This window comes from Tursiops truncatus, chromosome 2 (genome assembly GCF_011762595.2).
Source record: "Tursiops truncatus isolate mTurTru1 chromosome 2, mTurTru1.mat.Y, whole genome shotgun sequence".
In the NCBI taxonomy this organism is placed as follows: Eukaryota; Metazoa; Chordata; class Mammalia; order Artiodactyla; family Delphinidae; genus Tursiops; species Tursiops truncatus.
This window is the reverse complement of record NC_047035.1, coordinates 106177101-106193496: the sequence shown is the minus strand read 5'-3', so window position 1 is coordinate 106193496 and position 16396 is coordinate 106177101. Positions and strand designations below refer to the sequence as shown.

At 47.0% G+C, this 16396-nt stretch overlaps 1 protein-coding gene across 4 annotated transcripts in view; it reads left to right on the top strand.

Moving 5' to 3' along the window:
• DAPK2 (death associated protein kinase 2) overlaps positions 1–16396 on the top strand; it is a 135881-nt gene that overhangs the window by 1616 nt on the left and 117869 nt on the right. Inside the window, exon 2 of one of the 4 annotated variants that reach the window (XM_073801138.1) lies at positions 5156–5302. The exons of 2 other annotated variants lie outside the window; for them this stretch is intronic. The gene's annotated coding sequence lies outside the window, so the exon portion shown is untranslated. Of the gene's footprint in view, positions 1–5155; positions 5303–15376; positions 15509–16396 lie in introns of those variants that run through there. One more of the 4 variants, XM_073801139.1, reaches the window with a different exon arrangement.

Genomic DNA, 16396 nt, shown 5'->3' with positions numbered 1-16396 from the left:
CCCCAACTAGAGAAAGCCCGCGCGCAGCAACGAAGACCCAACACAGCCAAAAATAAATAAATTAAAAATAAATTAATTAAAAAAAAACCCCAAACCTTCTTGGCTTCTGCTGAGGCTCTGCACTGTGGGAATACCCCAGCAGAGCTTCATCCCCGTGATCTTCCTCTCTTGAGAAAAACCACTAACATTGTGGCATCAGAGCACCAGCTTTGTGGCAATGTCACTGTCGATTCTTAATCTTTTGCTTTGAAAGCTCTCATTGGCTCCTCTCTTTAGTCATCATGGTAATCACTTCTTTCTAAATTACAAATCCACTGGAAAGGTCCTTAGGACCAGCACTAAGTTTCCCGCTTCATGGAAGTCTGCCATCCAGGGCAAGAGCTAATAGTACCTGGTAAACACCCTGTCCCGAATTCTCCCACCCACTGCACACGTGCACACGCAAATGCTTTTTGACCAGCTGTCTGCCTCTACAAGATACGACAAACATCATCTGAGTGGGCTCTGAGGCTCACAGACCAGGGTCAAATACACATTGACCCCCAAGTACTGACCGTTTCTCATCCCTGGAGCCTTATCTAGGGCTTAAAGAGTAGGGCTGTCTTTATATCTTCTAACGAAACCCTGATACATGAAAGTCTCATTGCCAGTTTCAGGTGGCTGGAGTCGATTGAAGTCAGAGATCCCTAGTGTATGCTCTTACCAACTCAAGCACTTACTCACTGGTGCTCTCACCAACAGATACTTAGCACTTTTTAAGTATCAGGCACTGTCTTAGGTGCTAAGGATACAAAGATGGATCAGCCATTGTCTGTCTTCCTTCAGTTCATGCTTACCAACCTCTGCATTCAGCCCCCTCTTCCCTGCAGGCAGTGAGTGATGCAGGCTGTCCCGTCTAGTGTCTGAGCTTGTCCTAGCCAGGCAGACATGGAGGCTAGTCAACCAGAACCAAAGACAAAATCATCCCTTAAGGGACTGTCTGGTGAGGAAACCAGTGATGGTACAACCAGAAATGTGTCACTGCTGCAGGCACCCCCATCCTGCTGGCCCTGCTGCTCTTTGAAGTTAGCTGTAACTGCTGTACTCGCTGCTACTGTCAGAATGATATCTCTTCTATCCCTGCTATTTTGTGTGACTCACTCCAGCTGCAAAGTCCTAGATGGGGTCTCTAATGGACTGATCCCAAGTCCCATGTCCATGTCCTGGCTGCCAGGGAGAGAGGAGAAAGGAGTATCTGGCCTGTATGAGGAGTCCGTCTATCTCCCAGCAAGACTTACATGGTAGGAATTGCTCAAATACATCAAGAGGGTTAAGGTAGTCTGATGACTAATGTCCACTACATTAATATTATATTTAAATGAGTTTGTACTTTATCAACCGTAACAGCATCTACATACAAGTGAAAAATAGAGGTCCGTAAATTCACAAAATGTGTTTGCTGGCAGGGTCAGCAAATTTTTTCAGAGAAGGGCCAGATAGTAAAATTTCAAGCGTTGCATCTCTGTTGCAACTATTCAACCCTGCTTTTGTAGCACAAAAAGCAGCCATGACAATATGTAAAGGAGCATAGCTGTGTTCCAACAAACATTTATTTATGGACACAGATTTGAATTTCTTAAAATTTTTATGTAGTGAAATATTCTTCTTTTGATTTTTTTCAACCACTTAAAAACATAAAAACCATCCTTAGCTTGTGGGTTGTACAAAAGCAAGCATTGGGCTGGATTTGGCCTGTGGGTCATTTGCCAGCTCCTGATCTGTAGGGATGATTCTTAACCTTTTTGGAAGGTCTCAGACCTCTTTAAAAATCTTATAAAAGATATGGAATGGACCCTTTCCCTAGAGAAAAGAGACACTCACATGAAACTTTGCAAGTGATTCCAGCACTTTCATGGATTTGCTAAGGAGTAAATAATCCTGGTCTCTAAATCATGCTAGCTGAGCCCTTGGGCTCCCATTCCTTTAAGAACTCCTCAGAGCCCAGGGGTTCACAGCCTTGGTTGGGAGTCACTATCTAGTTAAGTAATCAGAAGCTTTCTCAGCTCCACTGTGGAGCAACTGCTATGTGACCCAAACTGCTGATGTCTCCAGCAGGAGCAGGATACAGTTAACTGTAATTAGGGGAGGACTCTCTTTTAGGAAGGGGAAGGATTGCTGTAATAGAGGCCTTGCATTCATAGCCCGGTTGGTGTCCCTCGTGTTAATACAACGACAGAAAACAAGCCAGTGAACCATGAGGGATGAACCTTATCACTGACACAGCACTACTAGAAACAACTCTATTTTTTAAGCTGCAGGTGGGTGCTGAGTATCTGTTATTTTTTACATCTTTTTAATATATAAAATATTTTATAATTAAAATGTTAAAAAAACCGCTGGATCTCGCCTGGGCCAGTGGTTGTCTTTGACTCAGGTTAGGCTGCCTATAGGGCAGAGGTGAACTCAGTCCCTGTGTGAACTTGTTTGGGAGAGATGAGCTAGGGGAAGGGGGAGGATAGCAGTTGCTGTGTGGGCTATAAAGTTCTCTCTAAGGGCTATTAGTATCACACAGACCTTTGAGCCTCACAATGGAGGTGGTTCAGAGGACAGGCCCTGCTGCCAACATGCCACCTCATTCTAATCGAGAACTTAGCCACTGTATGACCTTGGCCAAGTTACCTAACCTCTCAGTACCTTAGTTCCCTCATCTGTAAAATGAGGATGATATTTCATAGGACTGGTATGAGGATTAAGAAGGAATGCTTATAAGTGCTGAGCACAATGCCTGAAACATAGTAAATGCTTTATTAGTGTCTGTTAAATAAAAATAGAGGAGAGAGAGAATTCCCTGGTTTTCCAGTGGTTAGGACTCGACACTTTCACTACCGTGGCCCGGGTTCAATTCCTGGTTGGGGAATTAAGATCCCGCAGGCCACAAAAAAAGAAGAGAAAGCCCCTTGGTGCTTGGAGGCAGCAACTTTCCTCCCTGGCTGGGTGCTGTTACTTCGGAACCACTAGATGGCAGCAAAGCGCGGGCTTCCAGGTTTCCAGTTGGTCGTTGAAGAGAAAGACTTCTTGAAGAGCCCTGATGTCAGCTGTCCTGGGTGTTCTCTGCCCCCGCCAGGGATCTGCCTAAGGGCGCCCTCAGGGCACACTCACCACCACTCTGACTGGGCTGCATCACACTGGGAGCATTGCAGTCTGCGCCTTTGTTCTGACGGGTGATTATCACAGAAGCCTTTCTCGGATGTGGAATTAACGATGCCAAAGGTTATGGTAATTTTGACACTTCTGACACATATTGGTTGCTGAATTGCCTTCTGAAGAAATTGTACCAATTAATATCTTACCAAGAATGGGGGTTTGTGTCCCTGTCCTGCACTAATTAATATTGGGTATTATTATTATTTTTTGACCTATTATTTCAGCTTTATTGAGGTATACTTGACATAAAATTACAAGACGTTTAAAATGTACATTGTGGTGATTTGATGTATGTGTACATTGTGAAAGGATCCCACCCATCTCATTAATTAACACATCCATCACCTCACATATTTATCCTTTTTGGGGGGGAGGTTAGAACATTTAAGTTCTACTCTTTCAGCAAATTTCAATTATACAATACAGTGTTATCACTACAGTCGCCATGTTTTTCGTTAGATCCTCAGACCTTATTCATCTTATAACTGAAACTTTGTACCCTGTTACCAACCTCTCCTTATTTCCGCCCCCCCGCCCTGCCCTGGCAACCACTTTTCTGCTCTGTTTCTAGCCTTCGACTTTTTTTTTTTTTTTTTAAGATTTCACATATAAGTGATTCTATGCAGTATTTGTCTCCCTCTGCCTGGCTTATTTTAGATTAATTACATTTAAAAAGTATTCCAACCCATGTCCTCAAAAGCTGTATAATCTTCCTTTACAAATCAGAGTTTTTATTTAAATTGTATAAAAACCATATATGGTTTGCATTTTTGTTTTCTTATTAGTCATCCATTTTATACACATCAGTGTATACATGTCAATCCCAATCTCCCAATTCATCACACCACCACCACCCCCGCCACTTTCCCCGCTTGGTGTCCATACGTTTGTTCTCTACATCTTGTTTCAATTTCTGCTTACTTGCTCTGCGGCACGTGGGATCTTCCGGGCCAGGGCTCAAACCCGTGTCTCCTGCATTGGCAGGTGGATTCTTAACCGCTGCGCACCAGGGAAGTCTGAAAATATATATATATATTAAGGTGGGAGATAAATAAAATGTACTTTCCCCTTTGGGGAAGTTTCCTTTGATTTTATCCAAACTCCTGGGGGCTAGTTCTGTAGCACACTGTTCATATTCTTGGTTGTCATGAATGTGTTTTCTAATATTTCCTATCTTCTTTAAATGCTCCCTTTGTCTCCCACAGTGTTTTCTTGTTGAATTATTTCAGGCTCACCTTGGTCATAATGAGGGGATTCAGCTTTACCAAGGACCTCGGTCTTTGGCATTTCCTACGAGGAATGCCCACCGGCCTAGGGGTCAGGAGGCCTGAACTTTAATCCTGGCCCCTCCCTGAACACGTGTAAACTTGGGTAAAAGTCACTTCCCCTCTTTTGGCCTCCTTCTTCCTTCTATTAAATAAGGTGTTAGATAATCTCTAAGGCACCTTCTGGTTTTAACTTTCTACCTACCACAGTGGATGCTGGCTTTCTGGAGCTTCCAAGGTTTCATTTACATCATTAACAACCACAGGAGTGATTAATGTTGAGCTTGGTCCGAGGTCACTAATCCGTTGATTCTTGCAAAATTAAAAATGATTATGACCCTTTAGGAAAGCTTATTAGTTGTTCTCTTTTTTTTAAGGGATGTTATGGTTCTTAGGTCTTTGTCGTTGCTGTTGTTCTGATTAAGCTAATTGAACTAAACTGCCTCACATCAGCTGAGTTTCCTTGTTGCTGGATTCCCGAAGCTGTCACATTGTGTTCCTTGGCTACATTAAGGTAAGGTCTGTTCAGATGAGTCAGAATATGAAATGAATACGTGTGCCAAGCTCAAGGTTGCCTCAAAGGGTGAATCTTACCAAGTTGCAGAGCTTTGCTGAACCTTCATTTCTCCAAGTGGAATACATGGCTACTATCAGGGATCATGGGGGCCAACTCCGTGTTAACCTAATCCTACTATCTGATTTTCTAGGTAAGAAAATGGAGGCCAGGAGATGTTGAGTGACCTGTTCACACTCACATAGCATGGGAGAATCAGAGTCAAGGCTATGTGGTTAGGATATATGGAAAGTGGCCTGGTTTCCAATTAAGGTTGACCAATAGTCAGCGTTTGATTCAGGCAAGTCATTTCTCCGCACTGATCAAAATGAATTGAAAGATAGAATAGAATGTGAAACTTTCTAGCTTCCTTAAATATTTTGTAGACTAAAATAGGGGCTGGGTAGATTGACAAGGAACTGGTAAAAAAAAAATAGGACATAAAAATCAAGATATGATTCTATTCATTTTGTCATTTTCATCCTTTTCTGAAGGATATTTACATCTTCATATGTCTCCACATTAGTGATGATTACTCTTAGCAAAATTTTTTCTTTTGTAAAATTTAATTATTTTATTTTATATTGGAGTATAGTTGATTTACAATGTTGTGTTAGTTTCAGGTGTACGGCAAAGTGATTCAGTTATACATACACATATATCCATTCTTTTTCAGATTCTTTTCTCATATGGGTATTACAGAATATTGAGTAGAGTTCCCTGTGCTATACAGTTGGTCCTTGTTGATCACATATTTTATATATAGTAGTGTGTATATGTTAATCCTAAACTCCTAATTTATCCCTCCCCCTAACATTTCCCCTTTGGTAACCATAAGTTTGTTTTCGAAGTCTGTTTCTGTTTTGTAAATAAGTTCATTTGTATAGTTTTTTTAGAGCCCACATATAAGTGATATCATATGATAGTTGTCTTTGTCTGACTTACTTCACTTAGTATGATAATCTCTAGGTCCATCAATGTTGCTGCAAATGGTATTATTTCATTCTCTTTTATGGCTGAGTAATATTCCATTGTATATATGTACCACATCTTCTTTTTTTCTTTTTTTTTTTTTTTAATTGATTAATTAATTAATTTTTTTTTTTTTAACATCTTTATTGGAGTATAATTGCTTTACAATGGTATGTTAGTTTCAGCTTCACAACAAAATGAATCAGTTATATATATACATATATTCCCATATCTCTTCCCGCTTGCGTCTCCCTCCCTCCCACCCTCCCTATCCCACCCCTCCAGGCGGTCACAAAGCACCGAGCTGATCTCCCTGTGCTATGCGGCTGCTTCCCACTAGCTATCTACCTTACGTTTGGTAGTGTATATATGTCCATGCCTCTTTATCGCTTTGTCACCATTTACACTTCCCCCTCCCCATAGCCTCAAGTCCATTCTCTAGTAAGTCTGTGTCTTTATTCCTGTTTCACCCCTAGGTTTTTCATGACATTTTTTTTTTTTTTTTAAATTCCATATATATGTGTTAGCATACGGTATTTGTCTCTCTCTTTCTGACTTACTTCACTCTGTATGACAGACTCTAGGTCTATCCACCTCATTACAAATAGCTCAATTTCGTCTCTTTTTATGGCTGAGTAATATTCCATTGTATATATGTGCCACATCTTCTTTATCCATTCATCCGATGATGGACACTTAGGTTGTTTCCATCTCTGGGCTATTGTAAATAGAGCTGCAATGAACATTTTGGTACATGACTCTTTTTGAATTATGGTTTTCTCAGGGTATATGCCCAGTAGTGGGATTGCTGGGTCATATGGTAGTTCTATTTGTAGCTTTTTAAGGAACCTCCATACTGTTCTCCACAGTGGCTGTATCAATTTACATTCCCACCAACAGTGTAAGAGGGTTCCCTTTTCTCCACACCCTCTCCAGCATTTATTGTTTCTAGATTTTTTGATGATGGCCATTCTGACTGGTGTGAGATGATATCTCATTGTAGTTTTGATTTGCATTTCTCTCATGATTAGTGATGTTGAGCATTCTTTCATGTGTTTGTTGGCACTCTGTATATCTTCTTTGGAGAAATGTCTATTTAGGTCTTCTGCCCATTTTTGGATTGGGTTGTTTGTTTTTTTGTTATTAAGCTCCACATCTTCTTTATCCATTCCTCTGTTGATGGGCATTTAGGTTGCTTCCATGTCTTGGCTATTGTAAATAGTGCTGCAGTGAACATTGGGGTGCATGCAGCTTTTTGAATTATGGTTTTCTCTGGATATATGCCCAGGAGTGGGATTGCTGGATCATACGGTAGTTCTATTCTAGTTTTCTGAGGATATTCCATACGGTCTTCCATAGTGGCTGCACCAACTTACATTCCCACCAAGAGCGTAAGAGGGTTCCCTTTTCTCCACACCCTCTGCAGCATTTGTTATTTGTAGACTTTTTAACAATGGCCATTCTGACTGCTGTGAGGTGGTACCTCATTGTAGTTTTGATTTGCATTTTCTTAATAATTAACTATGTTGAGCATCTTGTCATGTGCTTTTTAGCCATCTGTGTGTCTTCTTTGGAGAAATGTCTATTTAGATCTTCTGCCCATTTTTTAAAAAATTATTTATTTATTTATTTAGGTTGCACCAGGTCTTAGTTACAGCATGCATTTGGGATCTAGTTCCTTGACCAGGGATCAAACCCAGGCCCCCTGCATTGGAAGCGTGGAGTCTTACCCACTGGTCCACCAGGGAAGTTCCCTGCCCATTTTTTGATTGGGTTGTTTGTTTTTTTGATATACAGCTGGATAAGTTGTTTGTATATTTTGGAGATTAATCCCTTGTTGGTCGCTTCGTTTGCAAATATTTTCTCCCATTCTGTGGGTGGTCTTTCAATATTTTTTTCTTTTAGCAAGATTTAAGAAAAGAATACAATGCCCTGGGCTTCCCTGGTGGCGCAGTGGTTGAGAGTCCGCCTGCCGATGCAGGGGACAAGGGTTCGTGCCCCAGTCTGGGAAGATCCCACATGCCGTGGAGCAGCTGAGCTCGTGAGCCATGGCTGCTGAGCCTGCGCGTCTGTAGCCTGTGCTCCACAATCGGAGAGGCCACAACAGTGAGAGGCCCGCGTACTGCAAAAAAAATAAAATAAAATAAAATAAAGAATACAATGCCCTTTAATAAGTGCTATTGCTGAGTAGAAATGAGGCTGAGGAAGACTGACTGAGTTCTAAGAACTTCAGCACTCATTAGTAGGTCTAAAGGCTTAATGAGCATTAATGGGTACTAAACACAATATTAATTAATTCTTTTCTGCAATGAAGGGACCTCCACTGACACAAGCATGCTATTCTCAGAGCAACCTCTGTTGTAGATATTTTATTGATTAACCTAGTTTTCTTTGATCATAGAAGAAATATAGAAACAGCAAAACCAAAAAAACGTCCAAAAAATATAAAATGAAAGCTAGAAGTCTCCCTTTCCACCCACTCCAGTGTTACTCCCCAATGACTACCACTCTGAACAATTTTTAGTTGTAGTTTTTCTGCTAATTACCATAATAAATATTATGTTTTACTTTCCCCAACTTTTGATTTTGAAAAATTTCAAACTTACAGAGAAGTTGCAAGAATTCACCTAGATTTATCAACTGTTCAGCTTTCCCTCACTCTACACATATACATATTCTTTTTGCTGAACCATTTGAAGAACAGTTACAAACATAATGCTACTTCTCCCCAAAACACCTCAACATGCATGACCCAAAAGGAAGGACATTCTCTTCCATAACCACAATATAATCCTCCCACTCAGAAAATGTAGCGCTGATATGATTATGTAATAAAACATCCATATTCAGATTCCCACAATTGTCCAATCGTATCCCTTTTAACGTTTTTAAAATCCAGGATCCAATCACTCATCACACATTGCCCTGAGTTGCTATGTCTCTTCAGCCCCCTTTAATGTAGAACAGTCCTGTTTTTCTTTCACGGCGCTAATATTTTTAAAGAGTCCAGGTGAGTTGTTTTGCAGAATGTCTCTCAGTCTGGATTTGTCTGATTGTTGCCTCATGATTAGTTTCAGCCTCTACATTTTTGGAAGGAGTACCACATAGATGATGTTATATCTTTCTTGTTCCATTTTTACTGATGTTAAATGTGGACTTTTTATTAAGGTGCTATCTGCCAGATTCCTCTGTTGTCAAAGTACCCTTTCCTCTTTGTCATTAATGAGTAAGTCTGTGAGGAGATACTTAAGAGACCCTGTGAGCATCCTGTTCTCCAACAATGTTTCGATCAGTTTTTTTTTTTTTTTTTTTTTTTTTTGCGGTACGCGGGCCTCTCACTGTTGTGGCCTCTCCCGTTGCAGAGCACAGGCTCCGGACGCGCAGGCTCAGCGGCCATGGCTCACGGGCCCAGCCGCTCCGCGGCATGTGGGATCCTCCCAGACCGGGGCATGAACCCATGTCCCCTGCATCGGCAGGCGGACTCTCAACCACTGCGCCACCAGGGAAGCCCTCAATCAGTGTTTTTTGTTTTTCTTTTTTTGGGGGGTTTTGTTTGTTTGTTTGTTTTTTCTCGCTGTGCCATGTGGCTTGTGGGATTTTAGTTCCCTGACCAGGGGTCAAACCTGTGCCCCCTGCAATGGAAGCACAGAGCTTAACCACCTCGCCACCAGGGAAGTGCCACTCAATGGTTTTAATATCCAATGACGTGCCGCGGAATAGGAAGGCCAGCTACACGGAGGTCAGGGATCCTCCAGACGTATGGAAGGAGACACCCGCGGACTGACCAGGTCTGGCCCTGAAGTTCCTCTTCAGAGGAAGGTGGGGAAGAAATGCTCTCCTCCCATTCTTCCCTCATGGATCTACCACAGGCCTCTGATGGGTCCGACCACATTACCAGCAAAAAGAAGGATGACAGGAGAAGGATGTGGAGAAGGAGGGCAGGGGTTGTTAACAAACACAGGGAAGTGAAATCCTAACTTCAGCTCAGCAGATATGACTGTGCCACCTACGAAGAGTTCTCTCCTTAGAGATGCCTCTCTACCCTGCCCCCCAGGCATTCAGGCACCTCTGGGCACCCTTGGGGCTCTGTCTGGCTTGCCCCAGAACATGGGATTCTGGCATCTATTCCCAGGATATCTCCTCTGCTTGGCTTTGAGGCCCCTGGAGGGCAGGGCCTGTGCCTCATTTCTCTCAGAGCCTGGCCCAGGATGTGCACCAGGAAATGTTTGAAAAATGAATGAGGCTGGAATTGAGCTGAGCCTTGGATAAATGGAGGGGAAAGGAAGAAAGTATTTCAGAGACAGAAGGAGGAACAACGTGGCTGGAGAGATAGGGCAAAGGTGACAGACTGTCTTGAGAGAGGGAACCATCTGTTTTTTTTTGTTTTGGCCATACTGCGCAGCATGTGGGATCTTAGTTTCCTGACCAGGATAGAACATGCGCCCCCTGCAGTGGAAGCGCGGAGTCTTAACCACTGGACCGCCAGGGAAGTCCTGGCAACCATCTGTTTTGGGAGGGAAGCTGCCATTTGTGGCAGTGCTTTCTCAAGTATTTTGTCTGGTCCTGAGAGAAAGGTGTAATTATTCCCATTTTACAGATGATGCAACTGAGGCTCAGAAGGGGAAGTGACTTGCCCACAAAGTGGCTGAACAGGAATATAAATAGGCCTGTCTTATTCCTGAGCCTAGAGAAGGAGATGGTGGAATTCATAGCCCTAAAAGTGGGCATTGTTTGGGGTCCCTGGCCAAGCACCCAGTGCCCGTGTCACCAACCTCTGCCTAAACAGAAGGAGATAGCATGTGCCTGGATCATGATCCCACCACGTGACCCCTGTGCTGGCTCAGGTGGGAGTTGAGGCAGTAAATGGCAGGTGGTTTCATACCTTCAGCCCTTTGTATACACAGCTACTCCCACCTAATGTGCCATCCTTCACTCACCCCATCCCCTACTCTCCTGGTTCTCTTCTTTCACATTTGAGTCAAGGCTCTCCTTACCTTAAGGCACCTCGTGATGCCTGCTGGAGTAGACCTGACACTTGACCAGGCATTAAGTCTATTCTTCCTCCACCAGCACCTAGCCCCAGGGGGTGCCCTTGAATGTTTGCAGAACCAATGGGTGCGCCCTTGTGCCCAGGAAATCCCCATTGTCTAGGGCTTCCAGGGAAAGGCAAGGCCTCCCATGCCCCAGCCCCTTTCAATCTCTCCTCCCCTCCCCTCCCTTATCCTTACGGTGGGGTCAAGGCCTTGCTGAGTCCAGCCAGGCTAGAGGTGGAAGCATCCACCTCTGTTTGCAAGAGCCAGCGGGCCTCCTGAGGGAGGAAGCAGGAAGGGCGGCCAAGTCTGCCCCACACCCTGACCCCGCCTGGCTGGGCGTGGGAGAGTAGAGGGCACAGGGCAGGGTACAGAGGGCTGGGAAGGACTGAGGAACCAGGCCACTGGCCACCACTGAGAGGAGGAGGCTTCCTGCCTGCCTTCTACCCAGGGGGCTAGCCAGCTGGGGAGGAGCCAGCTGTGTCCTCTCCTGGCCTGTCCTGATAGCATAAGAAAGCTGTCAGCGCTGGACCCACTGTCAACCAGCCGGCAGTCCAGTCTTCATTTGACTCGTTCTGGACCTGCTCAGGGCCAGGCTGGGGATGGGTGGGGTGTAAAGATGAATAAGATCCATTTCCTTGTCTAGGGGAGCTCACACCAGACATTCAAGGAACAATAAACATAGCAATACTCATTGAGCACTTATGGGCTGGACACTGATCCAAGTGCACACATATCCGTAACTAATGGAATGGTCACAAGAACCCACGGGGATAATGAGGCACAGAGAGAACAAGACGGTTCCCTGGGGGACTTCCCTGGCAGTCCAGTGGTTAAGACTCCACACTTCCACTGCAGGGGGTGTGGGTTCAATCCCTGGTCAGGGAACTAAGATCCCACATGCCGCGTGGCGCTGCCAAAAAACCCCAAAACCAAAAACCAAAAACCAAAACAAAGCAAAAACAGGAGAAGGTTGCCCGGGATCACACAGTAGGTTGCTCGTTGGGATCCACAGTAGGCATCCGGCATCGGAGCCCTGCATTTAACCCTCGCACCGTGCATCCTCTATGCCAACCCCAGTGCCGGCTGCCCCAGCCCACACATGCAGCATCTCAGTCCTGGCTCTTGTCTCCTCGTCAGCAGGTTGGTAGGCTCTGTAAACTTGCCAGGCGCCAAAGTGTGCCTTAGGTTATCCCCACTTTCATTGCCCTTTAGTGTCCCCCATGGTTCCATCTTCCCCGTGGGCTTGTCTTCTCATCCTGTGGAAGCTTCCGGTTCCTGTGACTCACCAGTCTCATAGGCTGGGGGAGTGTCTTGCACAAAGCAGGTGCTCAGATGTGTCTGTGGTTTGGTGGGTTGATGGAGGAGGCTTTCGTTTCCCCAGGTCTCTGGGACATGAACAAAGTGGTTCTCAGCCTATGCATTGGAACCACTTGGGGAGTTTTAACCACTACTGAAGCCCAGCTCCCACTCCCAGAGGTTCTGATGTAATCGGTGTGGGGTGCAGTCTGAGCATTAGGATTTTAAAACACTCCCAGTGTGATTCTGATGTGCATTCAGGGCTGAGAACTCCTGGAGTGTAATATGTGGCAGTTATTAATTTTAATTATACATCTCTCCATCCGACATATGATTAAGTGCCAGGGACTTGGGTGCCCTTGGGGGACAATAGAAAACAAGACAGTTATGGTCCCTTACCTTGTGACATTTACATTCTAGTAACTCAATTTAACAGGCTTTACTGGGTTGGGAATGTCAGGCATTGTATGGGCACAAAGATGAACTGGACACTAATTACAACTAAAATAGAGGAAGGGGAATGCCAATTAGGTACAAACCAAGAGTGGTAGGGTTCAGGGGAGAAAGGCATCCGGAGGGCAGCTCGAGGAAATTTCCATGGAAGATATGTCACCTGAGAGGGCCCTTGAGGGATGGTTTGGATTTTGTAGGATGAGATGAGGGGGTGGTGATGGAATGGCTTAAACAAAAGTATGGAGGCAGGAACAGCCAATAATCCAAGCTGGCAAGAAAGCTGGATGTGCACACACAAGAGGGAAGAGGATGTGCGTACACAGTGGGAAAATGCAGGTCGGAGCCTTAAAATGCCAGGTGAGACGTTTGGAACCACGCAGGGACTGAGGCTGAGGTAATTCTTAGCACTTAATCCCTGGACCTCCTCCTGACTTCATTCTGGAGTAGGTGTCCTCGCTGCCACCACCCTCAGGGTTTTCCCTTCCCTGCCGTCTGCCACCTCAGTCCCATGTTCAGTGCTCAGTAGCCTCAGGTGAGGTTCTGATGAACTCACTCCACCCCAAGCATAAAATGCATTTCCAGATGGTATCTCCCTAGGCACTGCATTTGGCAAGTAGAATGGAAAGAGCACCAAACTGCAAATGGGGAGGGGACCTGGCTCTAATCTTAGCTCTGCCCCTCACCAGATGTGTGACCTTGAGCAAGTCACTTCTCTTCCTTGAGCCTCAGTTTCCTCCTCTGAAAAATAACCTGGCTGGATGGGATGATTGACAGCGACACTTCCAGCTGCGACATTCTCTGACTAGTTTGCCATGTGTCAAATTCAAGAATGTCCTTTTTGCCTTGGGCAAGGGGACATTGCGGCTGCAAATTAGGTACTAAGCATGAGACTCAGGGGGAAGGGATGGAGAGGATACAAGTAGGTGCTCCGCAGCCTCGCCTGAGCCCAGCCTTGGATTCATCATAGCACAGGCACCGGCCATGTGAAGGAAGAAGCCTTCAGATGATTCCAGTCCCCAGCCATTCAAGTCACTCCCACCCACTGAAGTCTCCCCATTTGAAGCCCCAGACATCGTGCAGCAGAGATAAGCCATACGTGCCGTGCACTCTCTGTGTTTCTGACCCTCAAGGCATGAGCCTAACAGAGTTGTTTCATGCCACAGGCTGGAGTGGTTTGTTACACAGCAATAGATAACTGGAAATGGGGGAGGAGGTATGAGGATGGTCTGAGGATGAAGGGCCTCCTTATGCTGGTGAAACCTCACCAGTGGTTGTCCTCCTGTGGCCACTGACTTGGAGAGCCACCTCTGGTCTTGGATATTACTTTCTCAAGGTAGCCTGGTGCTCTTGGGAGAGGTGGCTCAAAGCCTGCACTGTCCTGGAATGTTGTCAAGTTTATGAACAAGGAAGCACCGGGGTCTTTCTAGAGGCTGTCACAGACTCTGAAGTACCAGTCAGCTGGGGAGTGGGAGAGGGCTGGTTGATCTGTACATCTCAGTACCCCAGTGTCGGGAAAGGCTAAAGAGGGGACAGGGGGCTTGCTCACACAGGTAGAGGTCCTCTAGGTGCATCTTACACATTCTGTCTCATTTTAGTCCCACAATAGCTCCATTAGACGCTGTAAGGGGTGTTTACCTACTTTACTGATGAAGAATAAGGTCAGGCGCCATGCCCAAGACTATGCCCACACCGGGAACGGCAGAGCAGAGCTTTGAACCAAATGTAGGACTCTGAACCTATCACCCTTTCCTCTTGGACTGTCTTGAGGAGTGCCCTGGATGAATTAGGGATGGAGGCTCTGGGAAGGGGCCTTCATTTATTCTCCCTAAACAACCTCTTGTCTTGAAATAAGACCACTGAACTTGACTTACATTCTGTTTCCATGTCCTTCCACCACCCCCTCCACTCTCATTCCTTTTTCCTCCCGGGATTTTTGGCAGAAGGAAGAGAGGAGCACTCCACTCCCAAGTCTTTCATTAGGGAAGCCTTGATGTGATGATGTGGGGTGATGTGGGGCTTCACCAACGTGCCAGGCAGGGCTGGGGGCACGGAAGCCAGGCTGCTCCCAAGTGGGGGTGGGGATGAGGGGATGGGGTGGGGTGGTGAGGAGGGAAGTGTCCCTCCCCCTCTCGGCCCCCACCCCACTGTGAACCGTGGATGGTGAGGTTTCCAGAAGAATCTGTCCGTTGTCGGAGCACTCTGACTGGGAGGGAGGAAGGGGCATATTCCCTGGTGGGAATTCCTCTTTCATGGTGGAAGCGGGGGACAAGGAGATACCACTTTCTGAGTGATCATGGCAGGCTATATCCAGTGTATCAGCTCATTTAAATTAGTTTCCAGAGTAGTCTTGGAGAGGTTAGCCGACCTGTCCAGCCACACATCACGTAAGCAGCAGAGCCCGTGAAGACGCCAGGTCTTGCCACTGGCTCTCGCCCCCTCTCCTGGCAACCTCAGGGGCCAGGAGGTGCACGCTCCGACCTGGTAGGGTGGCTCTCGGCCCTCACCCGGGAGCTGTCCTGAGGGAACTCCCGGTAGGGGGCGCTCCGAGCGCCGTCTCGGGCCTCCGGGTGCGCCTCCAGCCGGCGCCTGGGACGGGACCGGCCGCCCCGCCCTCTCGGCTCATCCGCGGCTCTGCGGGCAGGCGGGCGCCCACCGCGCAGGAAGCGGAGCGGAGCAGAGCAGAGAGCAGCGCGCCCGGCCGCGCTCCCCGTGCCTACCGCGCCTCCACGCCCGGCGCCGCGCAGCCTCCCGCCGTGAGTAGCGCCCGTCTGCGGGCTCGACGGGCGGGACAGGGCGCGCGGCTCGGGGCTGGGGCTAGCGGCGGCAAATTGCTCTGGGGCAAGTCAGCGGCCCGGTCCCTGACGCCGCCCCCCGGGTATGGCCGGCCTTGGCCTTGGGTGCTCTGGCCGGCCCTGGACCTCAGGGACTGCCCGCTGGGCCCCTAGGGCTCGCTCCGAAGTCTGGCACTGTGACCCGAGGAACCGGCTGGGAGCGGCTGGCAGACCTGGCGCCTAGGGAGGACGGGAGACAGACTTCCATCAAGTTAGGACCCCTTGACGCGGGGGAGGGCCCCAGATTTACGGGAGGAGAGGGCCCAGATCTTTTCAGCATCATCTGCTTCGCATACCTCCTTCTCGCCCTCTTGCGAAGAGGTGATGCGAGGAGGGTGCTCCGTACCCAGTCAGCTTTCTCTGTGGCAGAATGAAGCTGTGGTCCCAGTCGGGAGCCTGGGCTGGGGCAGAGTTAGGGTGGGCAGGGGGGCAGCCAGTTGGTCTGCGGCAGGCTGGGGTTTCGACCCCAGCATAGGAGGGTGTTGTCAACGGTTTACGCGACTATGGTTCAGGCATTGTGGATGTCTCATGGCATGTGTGGGTCTGCCTGATCCTCACTGTAACTCTGCAAGGTGGAAATTAGGCTTCTCACTTTGGGAGGGAGAGGAGGCCCAGGGCCGTAAGCGTTGAGGCCAGGCAGGTGGTAGGTTAGGAGTGCACACTGGAAGAGAGGATGCATAGCTGCTGCCTCACTGGCAGGTGGGAAGGTCGCTGGGGGCGAGTGGCCCCCGACACCTTGTACTCAAGAATCCGGTGGGGGGCAGCTGGGGACCTCTGCTGTGGTTTCTGACATTGTATTTCTCAGCTGCC